A 14,339-nucleotide genomic window follows, 5' to 3' on the forward strand; every position below is an offset into this window, starting at 1 on the left:
GAGGTGATTGAGTTTGTGCTATGAAAACCTATTTAAGTACATGCCAACAATTAAAGAGGATCCAACATTTTATTAAAGCTAGAAAATTATATTGAGTCACTCTTGTTTAGAACAAAGAGCACCAGAGATTAGTCAACCAGTTTCTTATATAAGGCCACAGAAATTGAAGATGAATATATGTATACATCTGTTGACATTTATTTTACAACTGGTAAGTACAGATAGGGTACACCATAAAGATAATACTTTGTAATTCAAAGTGATAATTGGCCTTGGAAAAGTGTGAGTGCCAATCAAATTGATTGTTAGCCAAACATTGCAATCTTGAATCCCATTTTGAATAGGATAGTTGTAAACATACACATCATCGATACCCGTGACAATATTGTAGTTTATGGAAACATATGGTGTGAATCAAGACCATTCACTGACTAACAAAGGTTGCAATTCCAGGACATAGGTCGCAAAGAAATATTTATGTGATATACAGAAGGAAAACTCTTCAGCATTAAGATTCTTGTGATCAGATACACTGACTTTTAAATTAAGTAGGTAAGCAAAGGCAAATCAAGGGTTATCATTGACCTAGATATGAGCATATACAGAAAAATAAAAATTCCTCCCACTACCTTAATTTTTGCAGGGATTTTCATGATCAAAGCATAAAGTACAAAATATGAGTTTTCCATTTGTGTTGCCTCCCAAAAATCCCTGTATGAAAAAAGAAAGCAAACACAATATAACCACTATCCCATTACTACTCAATTCTATAGCCATCAAAATATATGTTAAAAAAACTCCATAAAAGAAAAATGTTGCCAATAAAGTCTGGGCTGTCTTAATTTCATGCACTGTGAATTCAACAATTTCTTCATTTCTCATTTATTTCTCTAAAAGTAGCTTCATTTAAAAACAGGGAAACCACATTTCATGCTCCTCAGTTTCATTAACATTATACAAATGCATCTACCAAAAGGAGAGTTCTCTAATTAAACCATTGTAGCAGATAAAAACATTTAAAATGATGAATCTGAATGGAATCTGACATTCCATATATTCTGTTGCATCTCTTTTCATTATAGAATGTTAAAGATCTAAAACTATACGCTAAAATATCGAAAACTGTCTTATCAATAATAGAATTTGACTATCTCATTCGTTTTAAACATTTTGACAGAAGTCGTGGTGAAAATTGATCAATATTGTAAAAACTAAATGTTGTGACAAATGAAAACCATAACTTGTTGACTAAGTGAAAGTTGCACCAAATGCAGTCTCCATTTTAAATGAATTTGGTAAGTCAGACCTATCATAATTCAATAAGAGTTACAGTATCTGGAGATTTATCAGGTCTTGAAATAAAATGTTTCCAGAAATGAGAGTAAATGGCACTTATATCCTTAGGGGCAAGAAAATAAGCATTTTGACTGACACCTTCCAAGAAGTGAAAGTAATGATAATGATTATTCAAAGCACAGCAGAAAAGTGAAAAGGGCTGTAATAAATATTTTTTGTTGGTGATGGTGTTACCCTGATTTAATTGTACATAATATCTGGTTATAGAAGAAAGCTATAAAATCCTTTTGCTTAGATAAACAAAGTTGATACATCAGCCATACTCAATAATATCAAGTAAATGCTATTGTCTTATGTTTCCATTTCTTGAACTAGCATTAATATAAACATAAATGTAATAAATAAATAAATATAAAACAACTTGATATCTAATGACTCCATGGATGATCATGTTATTGTTTTTTTTAAGCAATCCTGCAAAATAATATTTACATGGCATAAAGCATAATCAGGTTTATTTGCTTAGTAATGTATAAAACTACCCAGGGTGAATTACATAGCTTGAGATATGACTTGGGAGATTGTGTAATGCCACCTGATTATGATTTATTCAAAAATGCTTGTCTGTGGAGCTTCTCAGTCATCCAGGTCATAGCTGTCTCAAAGGTGCCTTTTCAAAAGGCAACTGGTCACCTATTCCCTGCCTCCAATGCAATCCTTTCAGCAGTTCCCAGAAGATTCCATCCCATTTGTACTCTGATACAGGTGACCCCGAGGGCCCAGATAAATTGCCTCAAGAGCTCTCAGGGAGAGTGCTAACCAACAGATGACTGCAAATAAATATGAACCTTTCAACGCCACTCCTCATCCTGTCAGAATTAATCCTTCTATAGTCCCCACCACCCTGCCAGAATTGATGAAGCTTCTTGGATGAGAAGCAAAATGTCTTCTTCATCTTCATCAAGGAAAAAACAGTCCAGTTTCCTTTTGAAAAAGCACCCTTGAGTCAAAAGGGCATGGTTAAGAAAACATGGCTTACTTAAAAATGTGAACCAGTCAGTGAATTCTATGCTGATTATCTTTAAAAGTTCACATGGCTCAAATAAATGATTCAACAGTTTACACGCAAAACAAGATAGTAATCCTTTTGCTTAAGTTGTCATAGTATCTGATAAAATTTATTCGTTTATTTGTTCAAATTATATAACTGCCCATTTTACATATGTAAATCTTAGCAACTTACAAGAATTAAAAACAACACCAAGAACAATAAACAAAATACAAATTAAAAACAACAGACAAAATTCTCTAAAAATCATTATTAAAAACTATATTTTAAAAAATTATATATCTTCCTTAATATAGTTGTAGAAAGTTAAAACCCACCCCTCTTCTAGAAAATGAAATATTTTAGGAAATATTAAAAGGGCAGAATATTTCCACTAGAAGGGAGGCAGAAACTCAGCCCCCCCACCCCCCACCCCCTTTGTTAATGGGCCATTAAGGCCTGGGACAGTCTATTCTACCTAACAAAGATTTACCTCCTTCAGGCAGAACCATTTAATTGCCCTTCATTGCATCACCCAGCAAAATTCAACCAAACTTAATACACAAACAACCTAAAAAGCTAGCTATGACCTCTGACAGAAACCAATCAGGATACTCTTCCTGTGCCCCAGGAAATTCAAAGCCAGAGAGGGTATAAAACCCAGGGATTGTCAGCATGTCTTCCCTTTTTTCACCCAAGATCTCCAAGGCATGTGATCCTGTTCATCAATAAACCTTCTTTCCAAGCAACTTCCATGAATCCAGTGTCTTTTCCCCCACTTAGAATTGAACCCAGAAGGACATTTCTTCCAACAAAGTAAACAGATAAGGAGTCCTATCTGCTACTGTAAAAAAAAAATCCAATATAAGCTAGTTAAAGACTACTTTTGTAAGTTTTGAGAAAGGATTTCTTAAGATCAACGCTCTTTTTCCACTTTCAAGGTTCTACTTTAACTTTCTATACATTTACCAAACCAAAGATTATTAATGGCCAATGCCCTATCCTGAAATCACATATTAATAACTCCCCATTTAGGAGAAGTACCTCATTTTGTACATAATAAGCCAGTGTTTCTGAATCTCACCAATTTTAAGTTGCATGGACTTCACTTTCCAGAATTCCTCAATCAGCATGCTGACAGGAGAATTCTGGGAAATGAAGTCCATACAACCAAAATGATTCTGAGATCGAGAAACACTGTATTACACTACTGTAAAGGAATCCAATTGCTGTTGTTTCAGAGAAAAGAATTAGTTTAAATGCATTAATATGGTTCAATTATAATTCATTAATAATTCAAAAAGATGTCCTTCTAGACATTCTTTTCAGAAGTAGAAAACTTCAAATGTTTACACTTTAAAAAAGTCTCCTTCTTGTAATTACTTCCTGCCCTTTTCTATATCAGACCAATATTTCTTCTGATTTAAACCAGAAAAACCTATATACATCCAGAAAAATAGAATTGTGTAGGCTTGTGATGAAGTAGATTGGGAGAAAACAATTCCAAACACAAAAGCCATTGAATGTGCTCAAGTTATTGGAATTATTTACACTGAAATGATGCCCATTTTCTATTGCTATAGTTAGCTAAGAACTCTTTCAGGAAATTCACCTCCATTAAAAATTATTGCAAAGTTTTTTGTTACTTTGCATGTTTTTTTTAAGAAGACTCCTTTGAATCTAGCTTAATTTTATAATAATAATAATAATAAACTTTATTGTCATTGTATGTGTGTACACAGTATACACATACAACGAAATTTACTTAACACCCGAAGACCAGGTCCCACGCATATAATCCCCAAACACACTCCCACCCACCACAATTCCCCACCCCTAAACCACCCAAACATCCACACAACAGACCAAGTAATACTGTCCAACAGCTCACTGATGGTGGCCCTTTAGTTCATTGTTGAGTGCAATTATAGCTCTGGGATAAAAACTATTCAGAAAACGTGTGGTCTGAGTTTTAATTGTTCTGTATATTCTGCCAGAAGACAACAGTCCAAAAAGATTGTAAGCAGGATAGAAAGAGTCTATGAGAATGTTATGCAACTTCCTCAAACAGCGAGATTCGAAGATGTTGTCCAGGGCTGGTAGCTGGAGTATGATAATATTCTGGGCAGTTTTAATGATTCTCTGTAGAGCTTTTTTGTCCGCTACTGAGCTGCTCCCATACCATGCAAGAATGCCGTATGTCAGGACACTCTCAATGGTGCTCCAATAGTAGGACAGAAGTAGATGCTGAGATAGATTTATTTTCCTGAACATTCTCAGTAAATACAGCCTCTTCTGTGCCTTCTTCACAAGCATGTTATCATTCATTGTCCATGAGAGGTCCTCCGAGATATAAGTGCCCAGAAATTTAAAACTACCCACCCTCTCCACCTCCTCACCATTTATGTTCAGTGGTAGATGTTCATCTCTCTTCCTCCTGAAGTCAATTATAGATAGAGCTTCTAAGTTTTCTTGGCAACAGTATAGAAATGGTTTATCACTGCTATCTTTCGATTTGTTTGGGTTCTTTTCCAAATTTATGGATACCCATAAATTCAACACCGAGTAGGTCAGGCTGAAGATTTTAATTTAAGAATAGAAAAAATAAGAAATAAACACAGATAGGTTTTCCCTCATATGTAAAAGTAAAAAAATTGGTAAATTTTTATATCCTACATTTTAACCTGCCATCAAAAATACATTAAACAAGTGAGAATTTAATAGCATAAAGCAGAACATAGTGCCAAATACACTATTATGTGTAAATATATATAATACTATATATATTTACACGTAACAGTGTATTTGGCACCATGTTCTGCTTTATGCTATTAAATTCTCACTTGTTTAATGTATAACATAATACTATATGTTATAAGAACTTCTTCATTTACATACAGTACATTCAATTCCTCGTGCTTTTTTTATATCTCTACACTACTTAGGCAAACAAAATAATAATCTCCTAACAGTAACTTTGTCTATTTTTTTTTAGGTGATCCATTAAGAGAAAATTCAAATTCAAATCAGTGGTGGATTGTCCCCTGTTCAGTCTGGTTCTATAGAACCGGTAGTAAAACCAGCAGGAGGCTCCACCCACCCGCCACGATGTCATCATGGGTGATCTACGCATGCACAGAAGCGTGCTCCCATTGCAAACCAGTAGTAAAGTAGAACCCACCCCTGATTCAAATATAGAAAGGTTCTGCGGTACCCCCACCATTTCAACACATGGAGGAGTTGCCTGTTTGATTCCATTTGTTTAGGCATTTTTGGTGCTTTCCTTAAAGAAATAATATGTTGTGGTGAGACACCCAGAAGAGAGAGACTGACTTCTTCTTCAATTCTACAGCAATTGTCCTACTATCAATTCAAAATTAGAACTAGCCAGATAAATACATGGTCAGGAATATACAGTTCTCTGTCTCTCTCCATATGTTGCAGATGCGTAATTTGTAGAAGTAGAACCAAATGCACAAATCAGAAAGGCAGTTTTTGGTTCAAGTATAATTGCCCTCAAATTACATTCACAGTGCAATCTGTGAATGCTTATACAGAATTGCCTAATTATACTTGCTGAGTTTTATCCTCAATTTGAATGTGCATAGAATTGCGGTTTTGTGGCACAATCTACTGTATGTGGACTGATCTCAGAGCATGCCCCGATGAGTGCAATGAAATTTCCTTCTGAGAAAATATGCACCTGGTTGCACTGCTACTAAATCGATTTAAAGAAACAGTTAATAAGGATGTCACATAATAAATTGATAAAGAATAAATTAATGAAGGATAGCAAGTTGATGCAGATAAAACTATGGGCTGATTTATAGGAACAAAATACAAGCAGAATGTTGCCTGTTTTTTTTTTAAAGAGAAAACTAACATAATGTATGGTAACAATTTAAATGAAATACTGTTTTGTAAGTTTTGCTTGACAACAATTTTTACACCAATATCCTGATGTTTCAATGACTGTAAGGATACAATGAAATAGCATAGTAACACCCAGCACAAATTTGAAATAATAAAATTTATCAACAGTCTGAAAGAACATTTTTAAAGTCACTAACAAAATCATTTGAAAATGTGCTAATTAAGATTTATTCTATTCTATTATACTCTACTCTACTTTACTCTACTCTATTCTACTCTATTTTAAAACAGCAATATTTAATCCTTGGATGAATACTAAACCAGGAAGGTTTCTGAGGTCATCCTACAACAATTGACCTTTTGATCTTCCAGTTTCATTTGCCCTAAATGTTAATTGACTTGGAAAAAGCAGCATATTATCCTTTTAAGAGTTGTAGGAGTGGGGTAAGGAAAAAAGAAAAGAAACTGATCTGAGCATGCCAAAATCAGCATCAAAGCTCTGTTAAATCATAGTGCAGTGGAGCCAGAAATTAGAATCAAGAAAGGGGAGTTAGAGAATAAAGGAAAAAACACTGATACGAAAGAGCTCCGGTGACATCTACAGGCAGTCTAACTGGGGAACTGGCTATATATTCCAAAATATCAATCCTGCATGCAATATGCATACTTTCTGATTTACAAAATTCAGATTTCTAATGATACCATCTCCAAATAGAAACTAATACACAGTACCTTGAAATGTAACTGCATACAATATATAGGACATTTTCAGTAGCCTCACATCATATTGTTTTAGATGTTCATAAGAAAGAGAAGGATTAACGGTGATAATGTTTGTAATGTGTCCAACTAAATCAAATATTCAATCTTACGTTGTGTAATACTGAATAAACAGAAAGAATTTCCATATTCTGGAATTCTACGATATTCAATTTAATATGAAACACAAATGACTCATCACTGAATTATTTAATAAGACCTAATTGGCCTAATTTCATTAGGCCAATTTTAGATTCATATTACTATTGTAATAACAAACTATTATAACAATATGATCAATACAGGTGATGTTAATTGTACAAAATATTTTAATGCAATGTTTATGACAAATGACACAGATCTCATTATCACTTAAAGGTTGCAATGTCAAGCAACATTTCAATGTGCAAAACAATAATTGCAATCCATAGAGCTTTTATATAAGAAGAAATAGACTGATCCATCATGACTAGGAGGTTAAACTGTGACTGGGAGAAAAACAATACTAACTAGTACATGCAACTAACTGAATGTTCTTAAGTTATCTCTCAGGTGACTTATTCACATGATTGTTTTATGTGAAGAAAAAATAGAATCCTTTGACCTTCTCCAAGGAAGCACACTACAGCAAATTATGTACACAGATTATGTGGCAACCTTTAAATACATTAAATGACTATTTTTTTAAATTGCACTTTTCTATTTTTCATCTCTTCTGGAGAGAGGGGGTGAGAGGAAGAGAGAGAGAATTCATGGCTGAATAGCATTGTGGTTAGAGTACCTCCTTTGATGCAGGGAACTAGGGTTCAAATGTCACCTGACACCTACCTTATCAGTCCTTGGTCAAAGGCCCTCCCTCAATGCTTCATTGCTTATCTCAAATATGAGAGTGATATGGACTAGGACATTCATGCCAACTTGGACATTGGTTAGATTAATAAGATCCTTATCACATATTGAGGAACTAGGACAATTTAACAGTAAATGGGCTGTTAGAATAAATTAAAGCTGGACAAGGCAAGAAAATATGCAATTGATGGAATGCTACAATAGTAGACCTAATGAGAGGGGATGTATGAAACATATGAGGGAACTATGGATGGACAGAAGACCTGCATGCACTATAACTGAAAAACCAATAATTATCTAACACTTCAACATAGTGAAGAGAAAGCTGGTCTCACAACTTGAAATAGATTGGCTATATATTACACACTAGAACAACTGGATATACATCCAAAACCTGAAGCTGTAATATCACTACCACCCCTTCTATTACAGAAAAAACAGCTGTAGATTATGGATAAAGATTATGGATAAACTAGCTACAGTCAACCAAGTTGACTCAAGGCTAGTGGAGATCAAGTAGAGACAAGTGGAGATCAAATGGCATCAAATGCAGTATATACTAAATAATGCACTATTCCAATTGCTATTCTGCATAGGCTTGAACCCCTTCATCCAGTTAATCATAAAGACTAAATATAGGTACAAGTTCAACAGTGGAACTAATACCAGACATTTTTTTCTGAATGAATGACATCAAGCTGTATGCTAAGAGTGAATGAGACATCAATTCACTGAGCCACCTGACACAGATGTACAGTGAGGGCTTTGGGTTGGCACTTGGACTGCAGAAGTATGGATGAATGATAGTAAACTGAAGTTAACAAGTAAAGGAAAAAAGGAAAGTAATTAAGACTAATGCAGTCAAATTAGCAGCAGTTCTCATGGCAGACATACAAGCCAGTTACAAATATCTTAGTATCTCATAATCACATAGGAACTATGAGGAAAAGACAAGGAACACTGCCATCCAAGTACCTTCAAAGGATAAAACAAGTCCTGAAAAGCCAGCTTAATGGGAAGAAGAAGATCCATACCATCAACATGTGTGCCTTGCCAGTCATCAGCTATCCTGCAAGTATAATGAATTGGCCAAAGGAGGACATGGAAGCTGCCAATGTGAAAACCTGAAAACCTATCTTAATATACAGAGGTTTCCACCCCAAGTCCAGGACCCAAAAACAGTACACTAACCAGTAAAAGGGTGGCCAGGTGAGTGTCAAAGTAACTATCTTGAATGGCATTCAGAACAACCAGGAATACATTAGTAAGATTACATCCAAAGATGGGCTACTAAGAGAATGCCTGAATGACATGGGAAAAAGATCAATCAGGGAAAATGCCACGGCAAAACAAGACCCTGCATGGGACAGACCATTGACAGCAGTGGTGACATCAACTTAACTTCACTACTGGTTCGGGACGGGAGTGTGTGGGAGCACGCACGCATCTCTTCTGCGCATGCGCAGATGGTTAAAAAATAGGATGTAAAGACGTCCCGGCGGGTGGGCAGAGCCTCCCACAGCTGGCACTACCAGTTTGGCAAGCCGGATAGAATGGGGGGATTTCACTACTGATTGACAGTTACCTGAGGTGATAGACATTGGGAAATCCTACCAATGGCTGGAAAGGTCTGGACTAAAAGACAGCATTAAGCCACTGATCATAGCAGCACACGAGCAAGCATTAAGCACCAGATCCAGAGAAGCAGTGGTCCAAGGTGAAGGCTATGAAGAGAGGGTTCACAGAAAGTCCAATATATAGTGGTAGGTAAGATGCAGGCAGGTACAGCATACACTGAATGGCACAACCAAGTAGTTTGCATTGTTTACAGTAATATCTGCATAGTGTATGGGGTAGATCCAGTCATGTCCAGATGGATGGTTGCATAGAAGGTCATGGAGAATAACAGGAATAAGAACCGTGGTGGTGCACTATTGCAGACTAACTCTGCTCACTCTGCTCACACTGTCAGGAGTTTGATTCCTTTGATCCTGACTGGCTCAGGGTTGACTCAACCTTCCATCCTTCCAAGGTTGGTAAAATGAGGACCCAGATTGTTGGGGGAAATATGCTGACACAGCAAACTGCTTTGGAAGAACTATTGCTATTGTTGTGGAACGTCCAGATCCAGATGGACAAGCAAGTACCGGCCATCAAATCAAACACTGTGATAATAGATGAAGATCTGAAGACAATATTGATGATAGATGTAGTGGTGCCAAATAACATCCACATCAGGAAGAAAGAGTATGAGAGGCTGGACAAGTACCAGGGTCTGAAGAAAGAACTAAAGACGATGTGGAAAGCAAAGGTCAAAGTGATAAGAACAGTTGATTTCTAAACTGAGAGATTGGCTACAACAGAACCCAGCAACAACTCACTGCTTTCCTCTAGAAAAGTACAGTGCTAGAAACAACTAAGATACTGTCCAGAACCCTCAAACATCCAGCATCTGGCAGAGGACCCAAAATAGAGGTATACCATTCAGAGAGATGAGAATGTAAGTTCTATAAAAATATATATAAACACATGAGAATATTTGCTGTTGCAAAATATACTATTAACATTTACAAAAACAATATGCATTTTTTCCTACAAGTTATGCAAGGATCAGAGAATTCAAAGAATCTTCAAACAGATTATTTATGAGGTGTTGCCCAGCAGGCCTAACGCTTTGGTCATTGTTAGCAGAAGAATAGATTTTTGTTTACTGTGTATTTTATTATCACTGTGTTAGCCAGGTTTATAGTGCCCACCCACAGTCCATGAAGAATAACCAGAGAAGCCAGGCAAGTCAGATCATCAGAATCAAGCGACGCAAAGTAGCAGAGGCATAGCTGGGATTGAGGAAGCAGCAGGCAGGGTGCCTTCGGGGAGCACTAATAGCCTATCTGCTGCTTGCTCATTTCCATTCTAAGTAGGATTGTGCTGCTTGTCACCTGCACAGCTTTCTGATTCAGTTCAAAGCTATGCATACTCATTTGCAAGTAAATCCCACTGATTTTGAGAGCACTTACTATTCCGGGGCGTGCTTAGTATCGCAGCATAATGTTACCATTCAACATGTGTGATTAGCAGCTACCAAAAAATAGACATATATACAATGTTGCATTAATATCACAAACGCTGCTCTTTCATTCAGTCTTGAAATATTGTTTCTGTACCTATCAAGGACAATGTATAGTGTATTAGTATCTTTATTACAGAAAGTTCTTCAGACTTTATCAAATCGTTAATAATAATATAAGGTCTGAAACAAACAAAAGGATTGTGTGCTTTTCTGTGCATTTATGTCTTTGTATGGCAAAGTCCAAGAATTCTTAAATGGACTTCTAGATCTTTAAGACCTGGAATTCCAGTGTGCACCTCATATACCTACTATATGTCTACAGAGATCTCCTTTGACCGCACGTGCCTCTCTCTCTCTCTCTCTCTCTTTCTCTGTGTGTGTGTGTGTGTGTTTCAAAAGAATATTGTTTTAATGTTAATTTTTGTCCAAGAATGTCCTTGGGTTCCATAGTGGTGCAGTGGCCTAGAGGTGGAACACTTGCCTCACAATCAGAGGCTGTGAATTCAATCCTAGGTAGCAGCAGATATTTCTTTCTCTGGGAACAATGAGTAAATATCAGCTGTGAACTCTGCATTGGCAACAGGAAGGGCATCTGGCCAGGGCTGAAATCTAAAATTTGTTACTACCGGTTCTGTGGGCGTGGCTTGGTGGTGGTGGGTAATGTGACTGGGTGGGCATGGCCAACTTTTTTTTTTACTTTTAAAAGCATTTTTTCTACAACCTTAAGAGGTTGCAGAAAAAAATGCTTTTAAAAGCCTCTGACGATCAAGCAACTCAGCTGGGATCGTCAGAGGCTTTTAAAGGCATTTTTTTTCCTACAACTTTGGCCGAAGAGGTTGCAGAAAAAAATGCTTTTAGAAGTAAAAAAAAAAAACAGCCTCTGATGATCATGCGGCTCAGCTGGGCATGGGGGAGGTGCACAGGGATTTTTGCTACCGGTTCTCCGAATCACCCACTGCCATCGCTATCGGATCGAGTGATCCGGTCCGAACCAGGAGCATTTCACTCCTGCATTCACCAGTAAACACTCAGCTCCATTCAGTTGTCCCAATTCCACCCCAATACAAGGGATTACGGTGTCATTAAAAGACCCCAAAAAATGTCCTTGGGTTTCATGTTAGCCCAATTGGTTCATTAAGGGGCTATATTTGTAGAAGGGACCAAGACTAACAAGGAAAAAAGATGACAGGGTTAGTGAAGCTGGGAATAAGCAACTTCATCAGTTTCCTTTGTCTTTTATAATTGGCTACATTGACTACAGCAGACCTTTTTTGGAAGACAAGTTCTACCATAGGAGGTATTTTCTTTAGGAACCCATAGTTTGTTTCTATTCAGAATACACCCTTCCTGAAAATAGTATCATTCAAATGCAATGGACTTTATTCTCGAATGTATCAGCTAGTACTGAAAGGATCTGGTTGGGGAAGACAATGTAATCTACACAACTCTGTGCTTCCCTACCTCCTTAAAAGTATGTTTTCCCTGGTTATATTGGCATCTACTTACCCAGTTCATGTTTATTTGTATTCACATAAGTTAACTAACATCCATTGCCCTAGAGCAAAGCAATACTAACAAAGAAAATATATATATTTTAAAAACTGGAAATTGATGCGCATTTGTTACAAGGTTATTAAGGTAGTTAAAATATCCAAGGTTGTTAAGCTAGTTGTACCTGAAGTGGCAAAGCTCATTAAGGATTAAATTATTAAGAATTAATATTTAATATAGTGTTGATATATTTGGCATATTTAATAATCTAATCTAGTGATAGAAGAATCTTAGTGGCAGGAACAGCACATAAATTATTGTTATTACTTATGATACAATTCAATGATTATAAAGACCTTTACCATGATTTATGGGACATATGGTAAATGTTTGGGATATACTATTTAGTAGAAGAAAATGAATGTTTTGCCATTTGGCAACAAGATATTTGTGAAAGTACATAAAATGCATTTTTGCTCAGACTTGATTAAATACCTGGCGCTAATTATTCCTTTGAAAATATCTTGTATGGTAAATATTAATATTTCAAACTGTATAGCATTGATAAATAGGCACAGTAAGAAATGGATAAAATAGCTGCGAATTGTGGATAAAAATAAATGTAGTAAAAATTATCATGGTTTCAGGATACACACACATAAAAAAAAAAGTAGATATCTTAATTGTAGTAAATAATGTTAATACATAAAAGTGAATGATTAAATTTCTATGGAATGGTTAAACAAGAATTTCTGTCTCAAAACTACAGTTTCCATATGATTTATTTTAATTTTCATTATCTTAAATTGTACCATTGAACATATTTGTTAACTTCAATAATGCTGAATGTATTACAATGAATAGGATATTAAATATATAGTATTTACACCAGGTGGAAAGTGATTAATTAAGCATCCTTGGAATTCTAGCATATATTTGGTTCCATTATTATAGTCATTATCTTTCCTTGATATTTCCAATACTAAAAAGATTTGGACATTATTTGTAAGTAATTAAATTGCATCTTAGTTCACATGAATTTTTTTTTTGATTCTGGAGTCAATTGCACTAGTTCACATAGCTTGCTCTTGAGCACTAAAATCAAGCCTTCAATTTCTTTTTTTAATATTCCAGCTATATATCATTGCCGGATCTTTATCCACTTTCCCCTTCATCTTTTTATGAATGACCCTAATGCTTTTCCTTGCCAGTATTCAGTATGTGTTTTTATTGCATTATTTTGATCTTCACTTTTTGTTTCCTGCACATTTAGTAATTTTCAATTTTAGTTTGCATCAATACTTATTTTTGGCTGTCCAGCCAATGCATGCTTTCCTTCTGCAACAGTTGTTTAACTTGAAGTAAATCTTTGCCTTCATTTCTCCAGGACAGATATAATCTGTGGCAATGTAATGCATAGCTAATAGTCATTAGTTTTCATATTTTTCATTCCAAAATGTCCAGTTCAGCTTGTGCCCAGTTAAATATTTAAGTATTCTTTACTAACCATGTTTTTAACTTGTTCATATTTGATGTTATCCAAAATGCCCAGATACCCTTAGGCTTTATTCTGATGGTTCTTGATAGTTTGGGTCTTAAGAATTACAATTCAATCACTGTTCATGGTTTAACCTAGTTTATTGATACTGTAGCAGATTTCTCTAGGCCAGATTTCACTATTAATTACTACTATGGGTCATCACCAAGATGTTTGTGTTGTCTTGTGTTGTGACTAGATTTGGCATTTTATCCACCTATAGAATCCTTCCCAAAGATCTGGGATAGTGAGATGTTGTTGTTTAGTGATATTGAAGGTATCATCACAGGATGTAAGTTGTTCCAAATAAAGTATCTTTTGCAACTGATTTATGGTGATTTTCAATCAATGCCAGTGATTTCCAAGTGGTGCCCAGATGTTGGGGTGCATCCAAGGCACCTATTAGTAATGGTAAT

The sequence above is a fragment of the Pantherophis guttatus genome, chromosome 8 (genome assembly GCF_059756535.1).
Source record: "Pantherophis guttatus breed Tessera chromosome 8, ASM5975653v1, whole genome shotgun sequence".
NCBI lineage: Eukaryota > Metazoa > Chordata > Lepidosauria > Squamata > Colubridae > Pantherophis > Pantherophis guttatus.